The sequence below is a fragment of the Podarcis cretensis genome (genome assembly GCF_951804945.1).
Source record: "Podarcis cretensis genome assembly, chromosome: 6".
NCBI lineage: Eukaryota > Metazoa > Chordata > Lepidosauria > Squamata > Lacertidae > Podarcis > Podarcis cretensis.
In genome coordinates this window covers 67,592,607-67,605,016 of record NC_137175.1, presented here as the reverse complement: position 1 = coordinate 67,605,016, position 12,410 = coordinate 67,592,607, and the positions used below count along the sequence as shown (strand labels likewise).

General features: G+C 41.0%; 1 protein-coding gene across 4 annotated transcripts in view; it reads right to left on the bottom strand.

The window, feature by feature from the left end:
- The window catches only part of ST6GALNAC3 (ST6 N-acetylgalactosaminide alpha-2,6-sialyltransferase 3), a 275,127-nt gene that overhangs the window by 173,807 nt on the left and 88,910 nt on the right, over positions 1 to 12,410 (bottom strand). The gene's annotated exons all lie outside the window — the stretch shown is intronic.

Genomic DNA, 12,410 nt, shown 5'->3' with positions numbered 1-12,410 from the left:
TGGTCAGGGATGATGGGAGTTGTAGTCCCAAAACATCTGGAGGGCCAAGTTTGGGGTGCCTGTGTTAGAGAATTCCATCTCTCTCTCTTCAGATCCAAACCATAAGGAGGATATGAAACAACATAGGACTGGGTAAGCATAGTAGGCTACCATGGGACCCTGTTCTTCTGATGTAAACTGTTCAACTGATTTAATATTTTGTTATTATATTGTTGTCCCCTGCCCTTTCCAATGAGGGGGAGGGGTAAGGAATCTTATAAATTAAAAATGTAGGTAAAGAAAGTTTAAGCCCAGCATTATACCTTCGTACACCCAGGGGCCAGAAGGCTAGGACAAGTTCTTTAAATGCTAGTAGTAGTTGTTTTAAAATAAAAGAACAAACGTGTAAATGCTACCCATGCCACAGTGACTTTCAATTCCTTGAAGATCTTCTGTACTGTATTATTATGGTAACTAAGCATAATGTTCCTAATCTTTGGATTTAACCCTGCCAGATCCTATTTTCCTGCATTTTTGTCATCAGTCAGACATTTGCTTTCATACCACACTGAAATGCATATACAATCCTGCAATAAAATTCTCACAAGGTGGCCTTGCTGGTTCTAAGAATATCAGCAGAGAGGAAAAAAACATGAATAGCAGCATGTGAAAAGGAGTCGCAGCAAGAGGTAAGCAACTTCAGTCTCTTTCGTATTCAGCATTTGAATTTTGTACATTATTTATTGCCACCATCAAAAGTTCTAATCCTTAAGGAACCATTCTCCATGCAGTCCTCTTCTCCTCTTTGAAAGCACACGGCACTCCAGGTAGCTTAATTCCAATAGAGCCACATAAATTTTTAACTTTTTCATCTCCAAATATGACACGTATTGCCTTGAGCCCAAAAGTTTGAATTCCTCAATAACTTGGCTTCTTCTCAGGAGTAGTGCTAAGGGACATTTCCTTTGGTGAGCAGACAGGAGAGAAGTGGTTTTTTAAACTGGATACATATCTACACCCCCCCATACACCCCTACCTTCAGGTATAGCATCTGATTCATGAACATTTCTGGCCTTGGCATATGGTTATATTTTTGAATTCTTTCTGCTCTGCTTGATAGATCATGCATTTCTCTCTATCTCTTTCTCTCTCTCTCTCTCTCTCTCTCTCTCTCTCACACACACACACACACACACACATACATACAGTGGGCCCACCACTTACGCAAGGATTTGGTTCGGGGCGGGGGGCGGTTCTGTGCACAAAGACAAAATTGTGCAAAGTTAGGAACCCCAGGAACCTGCAAGGTGGGTTTCCCCTGCTCTCCATTTATTTATCTAGCTCCCCCCCCACCCCCAGTGTAAGGTTGCGATTGCACAAGTAAAGCGAGTGCAAGTTGTGGGTTTACTGTATGTCAAATTGCAAGATGCCTGGAGATTTCTTTCTGCCTTTAAGTACATAAAACAAATCCTAGGCTTATGACAGATCCCTCACACAACAACGTATGTTTCCTATCCTCTGAAACCAATTTTCTCATTGCCACACGTGACTGTTCTTTCATTAAATTAACACATTTCAATCCTGCTTTCTCATCCACAGGTAAGTCCACAAAGTAGCAAACAAAACTTTAAAACAGAAACCCAAATTAAAACAAAGACCCAACAGCAAATACCAGCAGTTAAATAAATCACCCCCAAAACAGCTGATCCACAGTATCTTTTGCAACAAAAGTGTCTAGATCTGCTGCCCACAAAATGAAAAACAAGCAAACAATGCAAACTTCCTTGGAAAGCAAAATTTCAGCTTCTTGGTGCCACCACTGAGAAGGGCTTGTCACACGCCCCATTGAATTAAACTGGATTTACTCCCAGGTATGTGTATAAAGGCTTTATGTGCTAATAGGAGACTTATTTTTCATTCATCTGAAGTGAGCTGGTTTCCAGTGAAACTCCACCTTATCATTTATTTATTTGATACATTCTTACCCAGCCATTTAGGTCAATGTCTTCATGCTGAAGAATTACCTATTTGTCCCTTAAACAATTATTTTCCATTAATATGTTATATCTACCTACCTACCTACCTACCTATGATATCCAGTTTTTCATGAGACGTCAGCATCTTTCTCTCCAACACTGCCTCCAGAGGTTATTTCTGACCCCCCCCCCCCCCAGTCCTTAAAAGAGAACCTCACTTTTTCCTTTTCTAGGCTCTTTTGTTCTCTGTCTTGGTTTAGCTCATTATATGCCTGACAGTTCTTTTATTACAAGATTTCATTTTGAATCTGGTTCTCTCCCTGTCTCATTATGTGCTCTCTCACAAGCTCCATGTCTCGGGTTTGTACTCTTTCCCTTTCCCTGTCTTGACAATTCCCTTATTAGTAGATTTGATTCTGCTTTTGTTATATGTTGTCTGGCTTTATTCCCTCACACCTTTTTTACTCCCTGGCATCTTATTTTCCTCTTCCCTCCCCCCGAGTCTTCATTCCTCCTTCCTCAAAATACTGGCATTTTGATTCTGTTTGCCATTCCACAGAAACTTGCACCTGTATATGCCAAGGGGCTGGGGGCAGAAGATCTGGATCTAGATCTGGATCTGCTGGTGGGACTCTGGGTGATTTGCAATAGGTGGGCAAAGATTTCTGAATCCAAACCATTTTGGCAATAGCAGAAACAAAATTACTCTCCCCTTGCTAGAATTAAGAAAGCTTGGGATAAGCAGGAGTAAGTTTTTGTACAGAAGGTGTAATAACTGGTTCTCAGGGAATGGAGGCATGGGTTCATACACTACTACTGAAACCATGTGACATCTGGTTCTCAGGTGTTCTGTGCAACAAACTCAGTGATGCTCACAGCTCCCATGCAGCATATAAGTTTATCCAAAGAAAAGCAAGTACAAACACAAACATCAAGAGAAGGAACACTAGACCAAAATTAAATACTTTTCACATTTGTTGGCAAGTGGAGATTTGAACCCACGTCTCCCTGGTTCTAGTCAAGCAGTCGGAACACTATATACTACACTGGGTCAAGATGTTCTGCATATGTGTTTTCCAGAGGCATCTGGCAGGATGCTGGAATTAGATAAAAACCTTTGTCTGATGCAGCAAGGCTCTTGTTAGGGTTTTAAGTAATCAATAAATATTTAGAAATAATCATAGTAGCAACAGCAGGAGAACTTAACTAGACCACCATTAACTAAGGCTCAGTTTCTTCAAAGGCACAATCTTTTCTATTATTCCAAAACATGATGCTGCCTATTCAGGCTAACTTCATGCTCCACCACTAGAAATTTATATTCATTTTAAAAAATGTCATTTTTGCAGAGCTTATGAAGGGCCTGCCTTGAGGCTCTCAGATGCTCAGTGAAAATTACCTATTTTGTTACCTTCAGCTTTGCTTTTTGTTGGGTTCCCCCCACCCTCTAGCGAAGTGCAAATTGAGACAGCATTCACATAGCTTGAAAAGAAGGGAATCTTTCAGCCAATTGAGCGGAAGCTGGTGTCACACTCCTGAGCAATAATGACCTTTTAAAGAATGCAGAGTCAATATTTCTTAGCTAGATTGCAGCATCTGTATTCAGTGCAACAACCATCAGCAGTATCCAATACAAGCTTTAAATGTAATGCGTGCATATGCAAGGCATAGGTTACACACACACAAACACACACCCACACCCACACACACCCCACTACATAATGGAGTCAAGTGCCAGGACATTCATAAAAATAAGATTGTACCCCGGCACTGAAAAGCCTATTGAAATAAACTTCATTAATTAGCTCTAGAAAATAGGTAGAGTCGTCTGTGACTGGACTTAACTGTCAGGGGCCCTTTACCTTTACCTTTTAATGATTCCCACATCTTTACACACACACCCTCAGCTGGGAAAACAGGTACTACAAATCTACACATGCAGAATCTTTCTACTAGATCAGGCATAGGCAAACTCAGCCCTCCAGATGTTTTGGGGCTACAATTCCCATCATCCCTGACCACTGGTCTTGTTAGCTATGGAGCATGGGAGTTGTAGTCCCAAAACATCTGGAGGGCTGAGCTTGCCTATGCCTGTACTAGATTATTCAGCTAGGTTTGGTAGGAAGGAAAGCATCTACCGGTAGCAAAGAAATGTGCAGCATAGCAACAGAAAATATTACAGCCTTGTGTTCCCACTCACCTGGTGGCCAAAGTTGACCAGGAAGTCAGTGCAGGTGAGGGACTGCTCAAGCGGAGGAGGAGACTGCATCCCTCCCTGCCTCCACCAGCCTGCTCTGTTTCTGAGCTAGTTACAGGGGAAAGAAAGCCTCTTCCCCTGCAGTCTGCATAGAAAGTCAGTGAACTGACAGAGGACTGATGGGATTGTTTCTCCTCACCATTGCCAGTCCCACTGGAAGAAGAAATTGACTATCCTGCTAAGAGGCTAGCAGTCTGTGTTTCTGCACTGGTAGTGGAGGGAGGATCGCCTTTTCCTCTGTACAAAACAAACTCCCATTCAAACTACCACTTCTTCCTAAGTATCATTGTCAGCTGTTTTTCCATAATAAAGAAAGCAGAGTTATAACGATTTAGGCATGGTTGGGGGCCAAGAGTGTTGGAGGAGCAATAGGCTGCACCCAAAAACTGTACATTATATTTCTATGCAGTTCCTGAACAAAGTTTGTGTTCTCACTTCATGTTCAAATCTCACAGACAGTTAACTCCCCGACGTGCCAATCAGGTCAAGGTGCTAGCAGTGGGAAAGCAGAAATATCAGCTTCAATTTAATAAGGAAATCTATTTTTAAAAGCTTCAATCAAACCATTGGCAGTTTAATCTCACTGATTAATTAATTCTTTCAGCCCAGATTTCTAACTACTGGACTGTTTCCATACCTAGTTAGTCAATACCTAGTTAGTCAATACCCCTAAATGCAAATTAATATTTGTAAAAGTAGTAGTAGCTATATCAGGGAAAATAACAATGCTTTAACAAAACCTCTTGAGCTAAGAGGTTGAACAAAAGTTGTTCCGTTTGTTATCCTTAACAAACTCTACTTTGTTATGGCTGGTGGCTAAAACAAACACAATTTTAAAATCTGGTATGAGAACTTATCTATTCCTATTTCAATTTCCCCTCTGTCTCCCTCATCAAATGAACTATGAACATATGAAAACTGCACAGAATAACATAAGGTATAATATCCATTTCATTATAAGCGGAATGTTGGCAGGCTAGCAGCGTGTGGGGGGTGGGAGATTCTTTGCATTTTTACCAGGCACTGACACTTTTATTCTTAGAAAATAAAATAAAAGGATAGTTGTCTATTACATACAATTATTTTGATCATTTTTATTTATTTTTTTAGACAGTGATTGAATTTTGCACAAACTACCACCTGCTAGTTTTTATGGGCAATCTTCTTCCATTAGAGATTGCTTTTGACACTGCATTATTTAAAATCTAATTTCAAAAGGAATGCATCCTGTGAAACTATTTATGAATTGCATTAAGATTTCTTACTGCAATTCAAGTGAGAAAGGAATGAGAAGGGGGGACCACTAGGGGGTGCATCGGAAGATAGCTGACAATAACATCTCTCCGACCCACATGAGGTAATTTGGAGGCTATGATGGGAGTAATTAGCCTCCCTACCCCCCCCCCAGGATGGTGGGGGGGACTGCCTGCTGTGCCCTATACCACCCCCGAATTTGTGGGGATGGGGGCACTAGGCACAAAGCCCTCCTGTGGGATTCCAGTGCTCCTGGACGCCGTCCAAAGAAACAATTTGGATTAAGGAATGCACATATTTCAAGGAAGAAGAGGGAGTAAAGACTGCTAACAGAAGAGATCTCTGATAAAACAAGACAAGATTAAATCATGAGAAGATACGCCAAGACTCGGTATGGCAAATGACTGATGGGGGAGGGGAAAAAAACTTTCCTTTCTTTCCTTATGTGATTAAACAAGAATCCCCTCCCCTCACGAGTCAGAAATGTCGTTTTAAGGACTTAAGCTGTGAATTTAAGGCTGTGTGGAGATAAACTTTCGAACAAAAGCATGTTTTAAGAAGAGCGTGGAATGTTTAAGAGCTTTGGAATGACGCAGTTTAAAATGCCGTCGCCATATTGGGAAGTTCTGTCGGAGGACTTGAGTCTGGGAGGAGAAATAGAGAAATAGAGCTGTTTTTATATTGTGGGTGAAACTCCTCAGAGGGACTTAAGAGCGACAGTTTTGCGAGATTAATGATGGAAAGAGCGATGTTATCTATGAAGGCGATGATATATGGAAACCATCTCGATTTGAGGATTGGATGAACGGAAAAATTCACACAGGATTATTATTGGTGTTTATCGGCTTAAGGAGGCTATCAGAAGAGATCATAAAGAAAAAAGAGAAAATATATGAACAAGATGTGATGTGGAAACAGCAAGATAAGACTGGATAGAATTATGAACTCTGTTTGGACTGATCTGGTCTGATTTGGACATTAACGCAGTAGCAAGATGATCAGAATCCCCCTTCGGATCTTGAAATATGGGTCCCCCCAACAAAATTTAAAATTCGGCTTTGTAATTCGGAATTTATGTGATGTGATTTATTTTGATTTGATTGGCCGGTTAATAAAAATTATTTTTTTAAAAAAAGAGAAAGGAGTGAGAAGGAACTTCAGACATCTTCCATGATTACGGTCATGTAGATAAAGATACAAACAAAAGCTAGAACACAGTCTACTTGTAGATCATCAATTTATGGTGGAATACCTAATGTCTTTTGGTTACTGGGAGTCTTGCAAAGAATTCTGGACTAGGTGGTCTTTGTTCTGATCCTGCAAAGTACTTCTTAGTGTTTTAGCAAGAGTTCATCACTTACCATGCAACAGTTTTGTCTTGACTGTTAAGAGATCCTGTGTGCTCTCTGACATTGCATGTTTACATAGGGTCACCATATATCAAACTGAAAATCCATACAGAAAAGGTGTTGAGCTGTTTTTGGCAAAGTTGTTGAGCTTTTTGGGCAAAATAGGTGTTGTTGAACTACAACTCCCATCAGCCCTGACCACTAGCTGTGCTAGTTGGTGTGATGGTAGCTGGAGTGCCACAACTGAAGGGCACCATGCTGCCTACCGTTAACACAGGATATTCTAGCTCACTGATTGCTTTTTCCTAGCAAGCAGGCATGTGGTTTGTTGAAAGCTGCTCGTGCTCTCTGTAGGGTACCAGATGCATTAGGCGTGCTTTGAATTACCCATGTTCCATGTGTTTAACATTCATATTAAAGCTGTTATTGATTCCAGGGACACAGCAGATTAATCATGAAGGAGGCATGCTACTCAAAGTCACAGGATTTGAGACCTACTTGCAACAGTTCCACATGCTATGTAGAACCATTGAAGAAGCACACGTGACTAACACATTTTCTTTGCAGGTTTTTCACTGTCCCACCTGCATAAGGAACATATGCATCACCCCTATGGCAAGTTGCATAACCTCTATCCACATATAAAACATGTGATCATCTGCAAAGAAGATGTAGAAACTGCTGCTTGTACATTGGGAACATTAGGAGTCCTTCTCATTTCCTCCCTAGCCACCTCTGCCCAATGCCACTCATGTTTTTCAACAAGTGTCACACTCATTGTGCATCTGAATTCTTTGCCATTTCAAACTTTAATATTAAAAGCTTTATGAATTGCCATCTGTCTTTAAAGTTAATTTTTAAAAGTTGCACTCATTTGATGTAGCTTATTAAATAGATAATTGCATCTGCTTGCTTTTTTTTTTTTTTTTTGTCGGCTAGACAGCCCCATATGAGATCGGGCTCATGATGAATTATTCTGAATTGTGAATGTGATTGACTTGACATTATGACATGTATTATTTCACTTGCATAGCACTTTGGGGATTAAGGGAATTACAGGATTTTTTTTTATTGATAGAAGGATCTTCTGACAGTCAGACAACTCAATCCTTTGAAAGTGCAAATAGAGTGATCCTTACACAAGTACACGTTTGCTAGGAGTATAATAGAAATTTCATTTGATGGATGCAGGAAACCGTATGTGTTTGAAGCAGGAGCACTGCTAAGTCACTTTTCAAATGATGAAACATAATAAAAGCAGACCATCACAGAGTGAAGACACAACTTTTTCAGCAGTAGCATCTGCAGAGATTTATGATCACAACAGACTGCTTCCCATGACAGTACAGGGGGAGCAAAGGTCTAAAAAAGTGAGATAATCTATAAGGCTACTATTTCAGGGTTCACGGTGGAAATGATTTTGTGGCATGCAGAGGGAAAGAACACAGAAAAACCCAGTTATCAGCTGTGCTCATCTAGTTATGATGAATAGGTATAGCAAGACTGACTAACCACGTAACTAAACAGTGACTACTGCTTTGTACTGTTGAGTTAGTCACTCCCAAAACTGGCTATGGTCAAATTCTACCATGTCAAATTTGCTGTTGAATTCCTACTAAATGCCAGCTTCATATGGGTACTTTGAGTACTGACGCCTTGAGGTGAGTTGCCCCATGCTTGAGGATTGAGGCTATGGACCTGGAGCCGGTTGTGAAGTGCCAGAAGGAATTCCTCTGAGCCCTGATCTTGGATGACCCCATTTTCCCAGAAGCCCCAGAACAAGAGGCCCATCTTGCTACCACCTTCCCAGCATGAGGAAGCCTCATTGCCACCCTTGGAGCCTGAAGACTACAGACCAGAAACTACAGTCATAGAATCGAGAGCTCTGCAACTACTGAAAGCTTAGAATCATAGAATCATAGAATCATAGAGTTGGAAGAGACCACAAGGGCCATCGAGTCCAACCCCCTGCCAAGCAGGAAACACCATCAGAGCACTCCTGACATATGGTTGTCAAGCCTCTGCTTAAAGACCTCCAAAGAAGGAGACTCCACCACACACCTCGGCAGCAAATTCCACTGTCGAACAGCTCTTACTGTCAGGAAGTTCTTCCTAATGTTTAGGTGGAATCTTTTTTCTTGTAGTTTGGAACCATTGCTCCGTGTCCGCTTCTCTGGAGCAGCAGAAAACAACCTTTCTCCCTCCTCTATGTGACATCCTTTTATATATTTGAACATGGCTATCATATCACCCCTTAACCTCCTCTTCTCCAGGCTAAACATGCCCAGCTCCCTTAGCCGTTCTTCATAAGGCATCGTTTCCAGGCCTTTGACCATTTTGGTTGCCCTCCTCTGGACACGTTCCAGTTTGTCAGTGTCCTTCTTGAACTGTGGTGCCCAGAACTGGACACAGTACTCCAGGTGAGGTCTGACCAGAGCAGAATACAGTGGCACTATTACTTCCCTTGATCTAGATGCTTCTTCCAGCAGAGGCAGAGCTAGTTATCTAAGCTAAGGTGCAGTTCTACATTTTTGAGTTTCAGTCTATGAAGTTCTCTTTCTGAAGGAACATCAAAGTCTGTTCATGTGGTTCATCAGCCTGAGCTTTCACTTGGAGCTGTCCAGGGTGCTAACTTGAACCTGAACTCTTGCTAGAAGCCCTACTTGGGCTAAAAACTCATATGACAGCAACCACCTTCTAAAACAGAACATTTAGCTGTTCTGTTGCTCCCACTTCCTGCATCGAGAAAGGATATCTGACACATTAAAAGATTTGCCACAATAAAAGAGTTAGTCTTTAAAGGTGCCATGAATTTGTTTTGCTTTAATGCACTAGAAAGATTGCCCCTCAGACAAACATACAGTATTCAGTACTGCAGTGCTCTTTTAAGAACTGCTCTTTTAAGAACCTGCTGCTATTTCAGAACATTAGTCCTGTTTCTGATAGGACAGGACTGATGCAAAGATATCGCACAGGTACTCTGCCATACCGATGTGTCCCTTTACCTTCTGGGAACAACCTTAAATGTGCCTTAAATGGCTTGGCCTCTTACCATTTGTGCACCTGTGACATCTACAATCAAGCAAGGAAAGCTTGTTGTTATTGCAACATGTATGTAACAAGAACATGTAGATGAGAAGTCTTGGTAGTCTCCCAATACTCCGCACAATCACTTTGAATAATAATGCCATGCTTTTGTGTGAAAGCAATGCAATGTTGTGTTTGCACATTCTATTGCTCCAATGCAACAGGATAAATTTTACAGGATGGCAAATCATGCCTGGTGGGCTACATGCATGTAAGTGCAACAGCTGGATCAGAAATCACACTAATCCACCTGTGTGGGAACATTGTCTTAGGTTGCCATTCTTTTACTATTTTCATTACAGCATTTCAGTTATTTTCTTTCATATATCAGTACTGAACTAGACGTTTCAAGGTTTTACCCTTCTCTGGCCAAGGAGTTAATTCTCAAGGTGAATTTTTCTATTTTCACATTTTTGTGTTGTAGTTACCTGTCCTGACATAAAGTTACAAATCTCGAGTTCAACCTTCAATCAACAATCCAGAAATAACTTCAGTTATAAGTGTGGCTCAGCTAGTTATTTGTTCAAATAGAAGAAACTTGCTATAAAATAGAATTTAATATTATTCTTAGAGAAATTAAAGCAACAGGAAGCAACATTGAATCCCTATGCTCCTGGCATGCAGAGAACTGGGCGGCGGGGTGGGTGTGTTTACTTTCAGCAGCAAATGTTGCCTGTGGAAGCAAGAAAGTAAGCTGACAGAATCAAAACATCTCACTGATTAGAACCCAACCATTAGCATGGAAGCAAATAGACATTTTTTGTGAGTTTGAACCCACATTGTCTGTCTTTAAAACAAACCATGACTGTGTTGAAATTACTTCTGCCACATTTAAAATGTTATATTGAATTGTTGAGAAAAGTGTTCAGGTGCACTGCCATCTGGTTCCAAAACTGCACTGAAGGAACCCAGTACAATGGTACCTCGGATTACATACGCTTCAGGTTACATATGCTTCACGTTACACACTCCGCTAGCCCAGAAATAGTGCTTCAGGTTAAGAACTTTGCTTCAGGATAAGAACAGAAATCGGGCTCTGGCGGCACGGCGGCAGCAGCAGGCCCCATTAGCTAAAGTGGTGCTTCAGGTTAAGAACAGTTTCAGGTTAAGAACAGACCTCCGGAACGAATTAAGTACTTAACCCGAGGTACCACTGTATTTAAAGGGAACATTTGCATCAATGTTGCAGTGTCTACCTGGTGTTCTTGATGGTCACTGCTGGATTGCAGACAAATGCTTAGTTTTACATTTAGCTAGCAAAAGTTTTAGTTTCTGAACTAAGCATGCCTCCTGGGCCACGGCTATTGTCCATCTAGCCTAGTAGTATCCTTTATCCAACACTGGCTCATACCAATTTCCTTAATTGCTGAAAAGACACAAGTTAGTGACAGAATGATTAATCTATATGCCACGACTCATGAGTCATCATAGGCAGTGCATCCAAGGCAAGTGAAACAAAGTGAAACTAAGGCAAGGGTGAGCCATATATCCTATTAAAATAAACAGCAAACTAGATTCCAACTAAAGACTGTCAGGAAATATTAAGTACCCATCCACACAAATATAATCTACCCATATTTCAGCTTGGGGCTTAATCTGAAGTTTGCAGTTTTTCACTTCTTCCTCAGAGTTTCCAAAGTTTAGAAACTACAGTAATGAGTGACATCTCAGGTGAGAAGGAAGGGGGCTGACTTCCTCCCACCCAGAGCCCTTTCCCAGTCTTTTTATAAATATCACATAAGAATTAAGAGTTTTTGCTACTGACTCTAGACCCAGATCCCCCCCCCAAAAAAAAAACCCCTTTGCAAGTGTGAGTGAACCCAAGGTTCTGGAGGAGACTGGAAGCTGAAGGCTACATCTATATCTCAGACATGGAGTCAACAGAACTCAAGAAATGTATTTTTAACTCTTCATTGCATCAATACCAAAGGGAATAATTAGCAGAAAAGAAGAAAAGAAAAAAATGCAGGGGATATAACAAGTTGTGGCTAAATAGAATACATATGGATGGACAATAGATGGGGGGAGGAAATAAAAAAATGTTGAAAATGATGGGTATTTATCAGTTTTGTAGGACACAAGACATGCAATGATCAAAACTTTGCTACCGTAAATTCACATTAATTATTTATATTTTCTGACTTTTTGAATTTGGATTTGACCAATAATGCCAAATTAATGTCAAAATCCAGCTTGCTGTCAGATCCTCTACAGTAGGGGTTGTCAGCCTGGTCCCTACCACTCACTACTGGGCGTTTCAGGATTCTAGGTGGGCGGTAGGGGGTTCTACGGCACAAGCTGAATCCTCCTTCCATCGAGCACTGGTGGGAAATAAGGAAATTTTACCATCAAGAAAGATGCATTAGTGGGTGGTAGGTATAAAAAGGTTGACTACCCCTGCTCTACAGTAACACAAATTTATGTTTTGTTGGTTGGTTTTTTAAAAATCTGCCTCTGGCGTAGTTGGTCCTAATTTATTAATTTCAGGGAGCCAAGTGAGCTGTCCTT